The 13,730-nt window shown below is 44.4% G+C and overlaps 1 long non-coding RNA gene across 1 annotated transcript; it reads left to right on the top strand.

Moving 5' to 3' along the window:
- Window positions 1-415: 415 nt before the first annotated feature.
- LOC132243990 (uncharacterized) lies at window positions 416-11,081 on the top strand. The gene is made up of 2 exons (XR_009455606.1): window positions 416-7,562; window positions 8,026-11,081. It is a non-coding gene; the product is annotated as an uncharacterized LOC132243990 (long non-coding RNA).
- Window positions 11,082-13,730: the final 2,649 nt, after the last annotated feature.

Genomic DNA, 13,730 nt, shown 5'->3' with positions numbered 1-13,730 from the left:
GGTCTGTCTGGGAACCTCATCTTATAAGCTAAGTACAGACAGTCAAGAAGCCCGAGGCTGTTTTGATTCAGTCTTTGCAGGGCAGACTAAACTGCAGAGATTAACTGAGAAACAACTGGCCACACATTTACTTTTGACTTGGGAAATGCAGTCGCATGCCTGCAGTGGCTCAGGCCAGAACCCGGGGGGTGCTGTAGCCAGCTTGAGCTTTGTGTTGCCTTGCTCTTCCTGCTGCCCCCAAGGTCTCCAGAATTTGCAGTCCAGACTCACAGCAGCAGAATTCTTCCTGTTTCCAGGCACAGGCAGGGGCTGCTTCCAGGTGCCTCTGGGATTTGTAGTCCACAGTTGCAGCCACCAATAAGTTTGAGTGGGGGAAGGGGTATTTAACTCCTCCCCCCAGCCCCAGCCCCTAGCTGGGTTTTGCCTGGGGTGGGGGCAGTCCCTGACTCCTCCCCACCCCACCTTTCTTTGCTGGAGCAGACAGCACACCTCAGCCCAGGGCTGGAAAGCATGCTGGGATGCTGGGGGACTGATTTTTACTTGAACCAGGAAGGGGTCTGGGACAGAAGTTTCATAAATCCATCTGACCCAAATTAGTTAAGTCTGATACAGGTTTATCTTAAACCAGCTTCAGCCATTTTGAAACTGGTTTATGTGTACTGAACTTCTGTTCTGTTACAGGTTTAAATCAATTTCTGATCATTTAATCCAGTTTGTGTGTAACTTCTGTCCCCGGCCATAAAGAGCAATCCCCAGTTCCACAAATACTATGTTATGTTAAATATTAAAAGCAGTAAATCCTGCATCTGTGCAAGGTGTTGGACTTGATGACCCACGGGCTGAATGCGCTGGTGCACCCCCTGCAAAAAGGTCACCACTCACCACCCTGCTGCCAACACCGCTGGCAGCGTCTGCGGGTGATCTGCGATCCCTGCTGGCCACTTCTGATGCTACCGGCGGTGGCTGCAGGTGGTTGCTGACCCTTGGTCAACATTTGCCGCCACCCCCACACCCCTGCCGCCAACAGCACTGGCGGCCTCTGCGGGAGCTCCCCCACTTGCTGCTGCTGTGTCCCCCCCAGCCATCGGGGGCATGCGCTGTTCATGTGCTGACCCTTGAGGTTCTTTCCAACCCCATAGTTCTATCTATCCTCCTGGTATCATAGGCAAGTATGTAGTTTGAATGGAAGAAGGTTGTTAAGCAGTACAAGTCTAGTTAGGTTTGCTTTTTAATGATGGAGTTGGAGGATATTGTGGCAGTCAGGTTTAATGAAGTTATAAAAGAAAGTGACTAAGATGCCAAAACAATGATGACATGCAAATTCCTTCTATGTGGAAATGCTAACAGGATGCAATGGGACCAGAAGACAATGGGGCAGGAAGGGCCAAGGACTGAACAAAATACCAGTGTTCTTAAAATTAATTGACACTAGTGACTGAACAGTTTCTGCATACAGTTCACAAATAGCAATAATACCATCTTTCCTGGGGCAGTCCCACCCCTGTTGAGGATGAGAGGATTGTTAAATTTCAAGGCGAATTCATTCCTTGACCTCTTAGCTAAAACTGTCATATGTGAGAGGGAACCAGCAGCCACTTCTCAAAAATCACCCAGTACTGGACCCAACTTTTTAAGCCATCTCATATAGGCCAGCACAGAGCTTTTCAATGATGAGAGAACTTGGGGTGAAGTCTGGGTTCCATTCAAGTTTATGGAAAGTTTGCCACTGTCTGCAATGGGGCCGGAATTCCATCTTCACCCTCCAGCAATCCCAGCCAACTACTATCTGCAACCAATCATATAGTTAAAACTAGCTCTACAGCAGAGGTATCAAACCTACACCATGTGAGCTGGATTTGCCTGGGAAACTCTGCCATCCACAAACCCATGTGGTGCTGGTCCATGGGCTAGATCAAGCCCACAGGCCCCCCTCCCCCAATCTCTAAACTCCACTTCCTCCCCTCCTCTTGCTGGGAGAACTGGAGGGGGTCTGTGGGCCTCTTCTGGCCCATGGGCCAGCCCTGTGACACTCATCTGACCCATAGGGCTGGATGAATTTGATACCCCTGCTGTTCAGCCCAGACCTGGGATCCATCTAGTCTCTCTAGCCACTGTCTTTTATTTTCACGGAGGAACCTGTAAACGGGCTTCCCACACTGCCCAGAGTCACGTCACCTCCTGGCTGGAACAGCAGTGTCTCATTGTAATAGATTGCTTGCCATGCCTTTGAAGTTATGGGACATATGCCTAGACACTACTGGGAGGCAACTAAGAATGGTTATGGACTCAAAACATCTGTGGCTCTTCGTAGGGCTCCACCATCCCTATACCCTGCCCTAACCACACCTGATATTCTGGGCGCTGTTGATTGCCTCTAAGGTTTGTTACTATCTTTGCTTGAAGGATCTTGACTAGGGTCCTTGCCTAAGTGGCTGCTTTCCCCATTCTTCCCTGTACGCGTCTCAAGACAGCTACCTCTCTCTCTGGTTCTCCCCTTGTCACCCTCTTGTGACTATCCTTTCTCTCTTCTTTTTCCCCTTTTGGGAGAGTAAGGTCAGCTTCACCTCCCTCTTCTTTTAGGTCCCTGAAGTGGTTCCCTTCACCCCCTAGAATCGGACTCACTGGTCACTCAAGCTTCTTTGGCTGCTCCAATTCTTGGCTGGACCTCATCTGGTAAGTAGCAGGGTCAGAGCTTACCCTTCTGCTCTCTACTCATTCGCCTTCCCTCGCCTGCTCTCTCCTCTTCTCTGTTTGCTTTCTTCTTCTGCTTCTCCCCGGATGCTCCCTCAGCGTCTCTTAAATCTCCCTCTCTTCAGCTGGGTCCATCATGGCAGTTCCCTATTGGCTGCCTGCCTGACCCAGCTGTTCCTTCTTTGCTCACCAGCATGGTACTACTTCCTTTCTCTGTTCTTTTCCCATGCTGCTCTTTTTTTCTCCATGCTTGGATTCCAACAGCTGGGTCTACCACGGCAGCCTTTGATCTGCTGTGGCCCCAGCCGACTTCTCCACTCATCCAGATCGCATTGGGGTTCGCTGCAGCTCCTCCAGCTCCATAAGCTAAGTTTCTCTCTTTTAGTCCTTCCTGATTTCTGTTCGTGGCAGGGTGCTTCAGAACCCATATACTGACTCCTTGTGACTATTCAAATGAAAACTGCAGGGGTGTGTTATACTGGCATTTACAGTATCTATCTAGCTAAAATAGCAATATTTGCCATTCTCATTCTTTCTCTCTTCTCCCCCCCTCCCCCCCCCCAATGGGGGTCACTGTTTCTCTCTCTCTCTCTCGTATGTGTTATTTTATGGATACATCCCAGCAGGGACCCAGCAGTTTGATAATGAAAAATATCAGCTTTGTCATTTAAAAATTCTGAAAATGGAACGGTTTCAAATTAGTTGTAAAGTCAGTCCCATCATTTAAAAATAACATTTTTAGTTAATTAGCATTTGCTTTCACAGCTGCTACATTAACCAGCTAGGCTTTATTTATTTATAAATATATTTTATATATATAACAGAGTTTACCTCGATTTGAAATGTCCTCATTTCTAGAATATTCTAATAACAAATCCCTTTGCAACTGTTTGCATCACCCAGGACCGAATCCTGCTCACCATACAGTGAAAAAATTCAGAAGTGAGTAAGGATGGTCTTGCATCTATGATGCCAGACTGGGACTCAGGTAATATAGGTTCAACTCCCAGCTCTGCCATCAGTTTCCTCTGTGTGTGACAGATGTTAATGATGTTGCTGCCTGCGTTAACAGAAGGTGCTCAGGAACAATGGTGATGAGGGTGCTCTAAAAGCCTATACAGGGTACAACTGTGTTCTTGTTTGACCTAAGCCCAAGTCACTTACTCTTCCAGGCTTCAGTTTCCTTCCCCATCCCTTATCAGAGGGCAATGATGATGCTTTTTTTCCCCACCTTTCATCTGTCATGCCTATTTAAATGGAAAGCTCTGTGGCATGCAGACTGTCTTGCTATGCATAGATACAATCCTTGAGCAATGGGCCTTGATCAGAAATGGGGCCTCAAGCTACTTCCTTATTATACATCAGTTATAAATACCTACCTTCAATGGCAGTTTCATGTGGAAGGTAAAAGAGATTTGGCGGTAGAAAAGTACAGTGTGGTGACATTCTGTTTGCTTGCCTTTGTTGTCATCATATTTAAGACTTCCTAGCGATTCCTTCTTTTTTCCACTTTCATATCGTGATTAGAATATCTCTCATTTTACAGTGGAGTCCTCCTTCAATTATCCTTCCTCGAAGTCTAGCTTTGGAGCTTTTAAAAACATGAGCAGCAAAGAAATCTGTATTAAACTGCTGGAAAGGAGGTGGTAAAATTCTTAGTAGTGATCTGAAAACAACTTATTTTGGTTTTTATGAAGTCTATTAGGAAGAAGTTTAACTAAATGTAAATAAGGCACTCTTACAGTGAAATCATTGTCCACCCAAGCTTCAGTATTTACTCACCCATATCAATTGAAAAGCTGATTCACATTAAATTGAAGCAAATTTGGGTTCCTTACTTGAGACCTCATTGTGCCATTACATGAAGTTATCTACCATGATCCTAAGTCCTCATTTGAGTCACTGCTTTCCAAAACCCACCACTTGTTTTTTCTTACTTCCAGGGAGAATTACCTTAGTTCAGTTTTAGCCTCAATTCTCCCAGCTCCCAGAGGGGGAGATGGATGTCCAGTACCTGGAGGAAAACTGCTCTGTGGGAAATTTGCTACAAGTGATATCTTGCCAGAGGTGGCTTATGTGGAAGCTAGATATGTGAGCATCTTGGGTGCACATTTCAGAAGGGGTGTGATGACTCCAGGAGTTCTGTTGCAGCAAGAAACTGGTAGCCCATTCGCAAAGGATAGGCTGTATGAAGAAAAGAAATGGCTGGCCCAAGGCAATAGATGCCAGAGCATGCCATTCAGAGGAGAAACTGAAGGATGGAGAACAGATGGAAATTTTGTTTTATTAGTGTGGGGAGGGATAGAAAAACACAATGTCTGTAATCTTGGTCTCCAAAAATACCCTGGGCCAACCTTGTTCCTGTTTGAGGAAGGATTCCCATCAGCTAGAACTTTCCCTAGAAATGCTCTTTTGCTAAATTTATGTAACAAGAAGGTTCATCACTAATGTCAGTCTGGATGGTTCTCTGGTTTAAATGTCTGATATATTCTTGAGCAGAGGTTTCTAAATATAAAGTAGACTTGTGAAGTTTTATCTTATGAATATTCACTTGTTGAATTTACATTTTGTTTTTCATCTCTCAGCTTCCAGAACAGAGCCTGCACAGAGGACAGCCTTCCCAGCTGTCTGATTAAACTCTCTGATGGAAAGATTTTCAGAAAACAGTAACTCATTGTTTCATTATATGTCTCTCTCCCCTTTAGTTATTTTCTTTCAGAACACTTTGAAAAAGGCCAGTCACTATGTCGCATGCAGGTCCTAGTGATCTAGGGAGTCGGGCAGAATTCTGACTTCATTTACACTTGAATAAATTCTGGTTCCAGTGAAAAATGAATATAGATGTTTACTCATAGACCATGGGGTTATTTGATCATCCACCATCCAGGTGTGGGGTTTTCAGCAAACCCTAAATAGAGAAAATGTTTCTGATAAACATCCCTCTGTTTTGCAGCAGGCAGGACTGGGTTTGCTAGGGTACAGCATGGCTGGATGTAGTTGTACTGGGACAGCTGAAGTGGACAAGCTTGTGAGATACTTGCTTTGTCTTTCTAGGTGCTTTCTTTCTACTGTGCTTGTCATCATAGTACTTGTCCTTCTATGCGAGGCTTAGCTATTGCTGGCAGTCCCATGCTTTCATGCATGTGAAAAATAACTAGCAAAGGAAGGAAATAGATGAATAGGGATATGTATTCTTCACAGAAGAGCCTTGGACGTGAAATCACTTCTAGGCAGAGGATTTATTTTCTGTTCCCAGCTACTTTCTTCTTTACTATTGTATCAAGTTATTCCCCAATCTGACTCCACATGGTGGTTAATGGAACAGAACTGATGCAATTGCTCCAAAAAGGGCTTTTAGCCAGTAAAGTCTAATTAAAGCAACCCTTTTTCAGGGGGGGAAAATCCTTGTTAAAACAGTCCATTTCTTTTGCAGTCTTTGACTATATGTGGCATAACTTACCATCCTGCTGAAGACAGTATTTGAAACACCCTGGGAGCAGCTATGTGCAATAATGTGCAGGTGTGGGAAGTTCAGAACATTTTTGTCAAAACAGTTTTGTGTTAGAAAGTACCACTTCAATGACAGCAATGTTTTTTGTAAAATCATAGATTTTGTAGAAAGTTCCTTTGAAATGGAAATTTCAAATGTTGATAATTACAACATAACTTCTATCTTGCCTCCTGGGCTAGTCATAGTGTGGGGGCAAAAGAGTTTGAGTTAATATTTTTACTATGTTTTCAATTGTTCACATGGAGACAGAGGCATAACAAGCAGTCTCTGCACCCTGGCTATCGGTGACAGCCAGAGCAGTAGTGGTTACAGAAGTGGCCCAGGCTGCAGTAGCCATTCTTGTATGTCCTTAAAATTGGCTCCTGGGGTTGGTGCCCTGCTTGCCTGCCCCTGGTTATGCTACTGCATGAGGAAAGGGGAAAGGAGATGTTGCTAAGACTGCCTGTAAAAGCTATTCATGAAAGACTAAAAGTTGCTCCTATTGCAGGAATAAACTTCCTATGTGCAACGAAGATTAAAAAAACCAAAAAAGACTTCAAGAAAATGGCTGGATATGTGGAATAAAGCAATTTGAAAAGAATCTCTCTCTCTTTAAAAAAAAATGATTCAGCAGAGCTTTACTTAACTGGATTAAGGAATTAACCTGTGCAGAGAGAACACTTCCCAGCATGGAACTTCGCTGCTTCCCCAGACCCCCCACCAAGTGTTATGTGTGACCTGGTAATCCTGGTACAAAGGGGCTCCAGGAAGTCCAAGGAAGCCTGCAGTGGCACAACCAACCACTTAAAATGCCTGCCGCTATTGTGTGCTCCCCATACTGATGTCAGTCTGTATTTTGTTATGATACTACCTCCTCTCCCAAAAAGCATGATAGTATGCTCCATCTTTCCCCTCCCCTTTTTCTTTATTTGCCAACCCACAGCAGTGAGAAGAAAGGGTATAGAGCCATTATATATAGCCCCAGCCAGTAACCACCTATTCCCCCAGAATAAGCATGTATAGCCTCCGTGAGGAGTAAACACTTGTAATCTCCTTGGAACAGTCACCGCCCCCCTTAGAATAATCATCCATAGCCCCTTAAACACAATAAACAGGCAGGATTGTGCTGCAATTGTGCCACCTTCGTAGAGCTGTCTCTGGGGCTAAGGAGCTAAGGGCTGTCACAAATCTCACCCTTCCACACTGAGTGCCAAGCAGACTTGCTTGACCTGCTGTTTCTAACATAAATGTCTAACAGTAGGTGCATACAAAACAACTCTTGTCTCTCCCTTATGCTGCAGGCCCAGAGAAAGAGCGAACTATGGTTGACAGCTGCTAGTCACATTGGCTAATATATGATGGGGAGGCACTGAGATATTAGGTAAAGAGACTACAATAAGACTCTGAATAGAATATGATCCCCACCTAGAAAACCAAGCCAAACCAAACCTGTTGTTGGTCCTCCCCTTGGAGCTGGGAAGGGGCTCCTTGTTGCCTCACTCTGTGTGTGTGTGTGTGTGTGTGTGTGTGTGTGTGTGTGTGTGGGGTGGAGGGGTTGCTGTCAAATAGCCCAAGGAAGGAAGTGTCTTTCCTTGGCTCCCCTTCCCCCTGTTTCATTTCACCTGAGCTGGCTGAATCTGTGCAGCTGATAAACCTGTAAGTGTTGCTATTCTCTGAGTCAGAGCAGCTTTTAAATTTGAGTGTAAAATGAGACTCCTACAGCAGTAAATAGAGTGAGCACATACCTGCTTTGAAGTTACCATTTAAATAACCTCCAGGGCTTCACTAATGCAGGGAAATGAGCAAGAAGAAATAATTCCCTTCTTCTCTCCTACTCTTTTCAGAAGCAGGAAAATGAATCCCCTGGAAGAAGCAGGACACTGGTTTTCAGGGAGCTGCAAGGAAGATGAATGGCTCTCACTTACAGTTTAGTTAATGAGTCAGCATATATTCATTCATGGACACAATTTATTAACCCATAAACACTGCAGATGACGGTGTTATCACTGTGATAAAGTTATTGTAATTAGCTGTATAATTTATAAGGTGGCTGCTGCCTTGGAGGGGACCCAACACATGTGCTTGTCTCTTCCCATACTGTGTTTGTACTGGTGACAGAGGAAGGGTATGCAAGGGAAATGGCAGGGGTGGCCATTATGCGGTTGCCCTGACATTGTTCAGGCTGCAGGGAAATGCAGCTGATTTGTACGCTGTCTTCTGCTGACTTCTATTTCTGCAGGCTGTTGCCAGCATTGCTAATGCATGGAAGGGAAGGGTGCTTGGGCCTGGTCTCCAGTTCTCCATCTGAAGTGATGGCTGGATGGCAGCATTTCTCCTGAAGGCACTGAAAAACAATATACAACATCTAACATCTAACAGCATCAAAGGGTTGCTCAGTGGAACAGAGGTCATCTCGCCCTGGACAGGATGATGCCACCACTGTAATGCAGATGGCAGCATTACTTGTTCCTGAGGTCACAGCACAGGCCTGTCTGTTTATTATGCTGGGTGGCTACTGAATATCAACAGTCACTACATGACATCTCTGAGAGATTATGGGCAACACATCCAGTGATGATGACAAGAAATTTAAAATGGGATAAGCTTCTAAGGGAGGCTGGGGATTACACCATGCCAGAGAAACTCAAGGTACAAGAAGATCCTAGGGGGAGCTCTGGAAAATGTAACACCCACTATTATTATTGTTTTACAACAGCACTCAAAGGCCCCAATTAGAATTGGAGCCCCATTGTGCTAGGTGCTGTACAAACATATAGCAAGAGACACTCGGCTGTCTTGAAGTCCTATTGCACTGACACTGAGGACCACCACACAGCATTATCCATGGGAACACTTTTCAGACATTATTAAATGATGATTCACTGTTGCGGTGTTGTTAACTTTGCACTGCAGATGAGGAAATGATGGCAGAGAGGCTGACTGGCCCACCTTAAATGTTAGGGAAAATTCATAATGGCATTAGTAATGGAGGCCAGAAAACAAGTGCAGACTCCCATTTCACTTTTCTTACCACAGTGTCCTGCTGCCTTCCTGTTAAAAGTTGTATAATGCCACTGTAGTGTGTAGTATGCAAGTTGGGAGCTGGAACAGCAGCCCTAGCTCTCTCCTGCCTTATTCCTTCTCTCCTTTTTCTGGGTTTTTTTCTGCTTAATGTTTCTGTTAATCTTAGTGACACTTTCCTTCACTCAGGCTGATGCAAGAGCCACTTTTTTTCCGCAGTGGTGCCTCACAGCACTAGAATGCTCCAGCATATCAGGCAGCATCTATCTCCAGTGTCCATCTGGCTTAGCCCAGACCCACCATCTTTTCATGGTATGCTCTTGAAAGCCTTCCTCTTGGCCTAGAGCATGTTTTTCTGCTGTCAGTGGGCAGCTCCATTTCTCCAGTCTTACCAAGCCTGTTGTTCCCAATGGGTGGATGGTTTCTCTCTGCCTGCCCTGCCCACCAAGCACCTCCTCTGTCCTTTGAAAAAAAATTACCTTCCTTTCAGGAATCCTTCCCATTTTGTTTTCACCACTAATCCCCTGAGAACACTTTCCATGTTTTGTGTTTCACTGTCTTTCTCTCTCAGGTTCTAGTCCTGCAGCTAGATGCACACAAATGGGGCTTTTGTGACCTAGTGGTTCTGACTGCTCAAGTGAGCAACCATGGCATATACACAGTGAAGTTTTCAGAGAGTAGCTTGTTGTGCTGCCTCCATGTCTCTATCAAGAAATAAAAAATGGGATATGCCAGTGTGATGTTGGTATCATAATGTTGCAGGTTGCATGAGGATGATGGGAAATAGCAACAAGAGAATTTAAACCCTGAAGTTAAGGGTCCTTGGGGAAGATAAGAGGCTACTTTTTGTCCTAATAAACTCTGGGTTTTTCTACAGAAGAAAAGATGGAGTCACCAAAACAATTCCATGATTCCTTTGGTAGAGGCAAACCATCAGAATCTATTAGCCAGGGTGTTAAGGCTGCACCTATATAGCAGTAGCAGACATTACTCCTTTTTTTTCCATAGTTTTCTATCATTGTTACCAGTGCTGTCTTCTTGCTTTATCCATTTCTGAGACTTGTTACAGGGGATCTAGGAATACAGTAGGATTTCAAGGCTGCCTGGACCTGTTTCCTTTCCCTTTTCTCAGCAAATTTTCCTGAGAATGAAAGGTTAGAGAGATCTTTCATATCCACAGCATGGTCTTGCATTTCATCAAACACATGTTATTGAATTCTGAATTCTTCCCCACTTTTTGGTAAGACTCTTAGCTTCCCCAGATTCCTTTGATCCCATGCCAAACAATGACAAATTGTACAAGTCCCCATCAAAAGCCTTGCAGGAGTGTCACGAATGCCAGCCTTTCTGTGAAGCACATTAGCTCAAGTAGTTTAAGCTTAAGACTGATGAGTTTGATTCTTCTATTTCAATCTGCTCTTTCAAATTAAAAAGCTGTTAAAAGCTTCAGCCTGTCTTTGTACATCTGCTGCTTCACAGCCAATGAATTGCATGTCCAGGATTCGAGGCTGTGGGTAGGAGGATGATATTTTGTGATAAATATATTTGGTGGGGGTTTGTGTTAGGGGATTTTGTAAAAAACCTGCCACAGCAAATGATCAATCTGTTGTGGAGATTGCTCAAATGGCATCTAATACACCTCCAAGTTTTATAGGGAGAATAGAAGCCTACAAAGTCCTTGGACTTGCAGGCTGTGCAAAGCTAACTTTTGCTTACACTTCTTAATTGCTTTCCTCTCTGCTGCTCCATAATTGTATTATGGATTGGTTATAACTGTAGAATATCATTCTGTAAATATGTCATATATTAGCCCAGTTATTAATTCTGTAATTCTTCTATACAGTTTTGCAACTATATGATTAAATCTGGAAACCCTTTATACCAAAGACTCCATAAAAATAACATATTATTGTTACTCTTTACTTGCCCTGAATTTCAATTTTCAAAGCACCAGCAGTTCTGAGAGAGAGATTTAGTGCTCATGGGAGTCAGTGAGGTTTGAGTTTTAGTGGTGTGATGATATGGGGCTTTTCATGAGTAAACTGGGCAAAAACATGTGAAAGTATACAGAATGATGGGCAAAAGCTTTGGCAGGCTAGAGAAGTGCAAACCCTAGGCTTTCCATTGCCATGACAGTCCGATCTATCATGGCACTTGAGAAACTTTGTTCACAGGCAAAGACATTTAACACGTCTAGAGATGGGGGTATGTGGTTGGATTTGAAACAAATCTAAACTGAGTATAGGTTTTGACTTTGAAGACAAGTCTTGGTTCAGGTTAAGTATAAAATTGAATCTGGGTGTGGGTGCACAGTTTTAGTGACTCCAACCCCCTAAAAACTGATTTAATGAGGCTTCAAAAAGCAATGGCCAAGCAAGATCAGCCCAGAGGTGAGCCAGGAAAGGGGGGTTCCTGGTTTCAGATCAATCATGGAACCAGCATCACTTAGGATGGGGAAGATCCAGGGATTCAAATCCATCCCCTTTTTCCCAGTCAGGAAGATGTCTGGCTGTACATGACATTTGTGGAACCTCCAGCGCAGAGACCCTGCCCAGGGCATTCTTGCTGGGACAGTCAAGACATGGTTGGTCCACTTGGCTGTTTCCAGCTGTCACAATAATCAACAAGGGCTGTGAGCTGAAAGTTAGGGTAGCCATTACTGCTGGCCTGATCTGCTTTGGGTTCAACCAGCCCTCCTCAGCCTCAACAAATCCACCTTTCTTCCTTCTCTTTTTCTGTGCCAAGCTGGGCTGCAGCAGAGAGGCACTGAGAAAAACTGAGCTTGCAAGCTTTTTCAGGCTGGGGGTATGTCCTGATCGCTATCCATAAAGCAAATCAAATTCATAGCAGCAGGGGAGTGACGGGGTTGTAAGATCACTCACGGTCTTCTCAAATATTTATGACTCCAGATCTCTTCTCCAGCTTGTTGCCTCCTATCTGAGCTTGCCTATTTGCACCTGTATCTATTTACAATGGCTTGCTTCATCTGGACAAGTGCAAAGGCAGTGTTCAGCTACCTGTTTAGGTTCATTTAGGTCCAGCTTACCCAGTGAAACTCCCTCTCCCCCTGCTACTTGGAAGCTTAAAGAAAAAAAAAAAGATGTCTGGCAAATAGAAATTCAATTGGTTTAATATAGAGACTATTTTACTGCAGTCTAACTGGAGCCTCTTATTAAGAACCTGATGGAATTTCTAAACAGGGAAAGCTGCTCCCTTGGTGGGGGCAATCTCCAATCATATACCAACATTGCTTTTGACATATTTATGACTCCAATAAAATCTCCCATCTGGTATATTTTAAAATAAAATTGAAAATTTATCACTTTCCCTTAGTTGGTTTGTCGTTCTCCCTGAGAGAAGATAGCCAGCCTGAGATTATTGCATCAGCAGCCTGTCAGCTGAGGTTAGGCCGAGGTGTGATTTAAATTTCAATACTTTCCACATTACAGCTGTCTGGGGTGGGAAAATTACAAGGAGAGAAGCAGAGAGTGTTTCTCTTATTATTTCTATTTGTTAGGCTCTCCTGATTTGTTTTGTTTTACTTTGTTTAGCTCCACCCGCTGCTTGGCGTGTCTGGGAAATAAAATCCTCTGGCATGTTGCTGGAATCCCAACAAACCTGCCCATCAGGCAATAGCAGGTTGATTAGGAAAACCCAGGAAGGGGTGAGGGGAAACTTGGGTCTGGCCGTTGTTTCTGCTTTCTTATTACCGTATTTCACAGTGTATAAGTTGAGGTTTGAAGCCAAAATATTTATCTTTAAATTTCCACCTCGACTTATACACCGTTCCCTGCGAGTGGCACTGCCTGGATCCTGGGATGGTGTCCTGCCGCATGGGGAAGCAGCATGCTGGTGGGCTCCCAGGAAGCTGGATCGGGCCCCTGGGAGCTTGGGCAGCACCCAGCCTGCTGGCAGCCTAGCCAGCTAGCCCTGGCTACGGCATCCCAGTTTCTGTAACCAGAAGCACACCTCAATGACCAGGTATCCATAAGCAGCAGGGCAAGGGGCAGCTTCAGGATTTGGCAAACAGAGGTGTGGGAGCAGCCACCTGCACTGCAGACATGGCTGTACCCCTGCTCCCAGCCTCCTTCCCCTTGGAATCTCCATCCTTGGAGTTTTTTAAGATCCAGATTGACAAAACCTTGGCTGGGATGATCTAGTTCGGGATGGTCCTGCTTTGAGCAGGGGGTTGGACTAGATAACCATCTGAGGTCCCTTCCAACCCTAATTTTCTCTGATTCTATGATGCTCCAAAAATTGATATGCATAGGCATAGGGCATCCTCATCCAGCTTCATCTCATAGAGGGCAGGGCTGCACTAATCATATGCAACAGACTGAGAAAAGTGGCAGCAGAAGGATTCCGAGTAAACTGTTTGGGGACCCATTTGGTAATATTTACCAGGCAAACCTCCAATAATGAGATTCTGTACCTGGAAAATTATAACATTTATAAATTTTCCATATCTAGGATCTAATTATTGGTGGGTCATATTCTTCTATTTGAGTAAATATGGTACCCTTCGGAC

This window comes from Alligator mississippiensis, chromosome 11, assembly GCF_030867095.1.
Source record: "Alligator mississippiensis isolate rAllMis1 chromosome 11, rAllMis1, whole genome shotgun sequence".
NCBI lineage: Eukaryota > Metazoa > Chordata > Crocodylia > Alligatoridae > Alligator > Alligator mississippiensis.
Note: the sequence above shows the minus strand (reverse complement) of the source record. Positions and strands in the feature narration are given on the sequence as shown.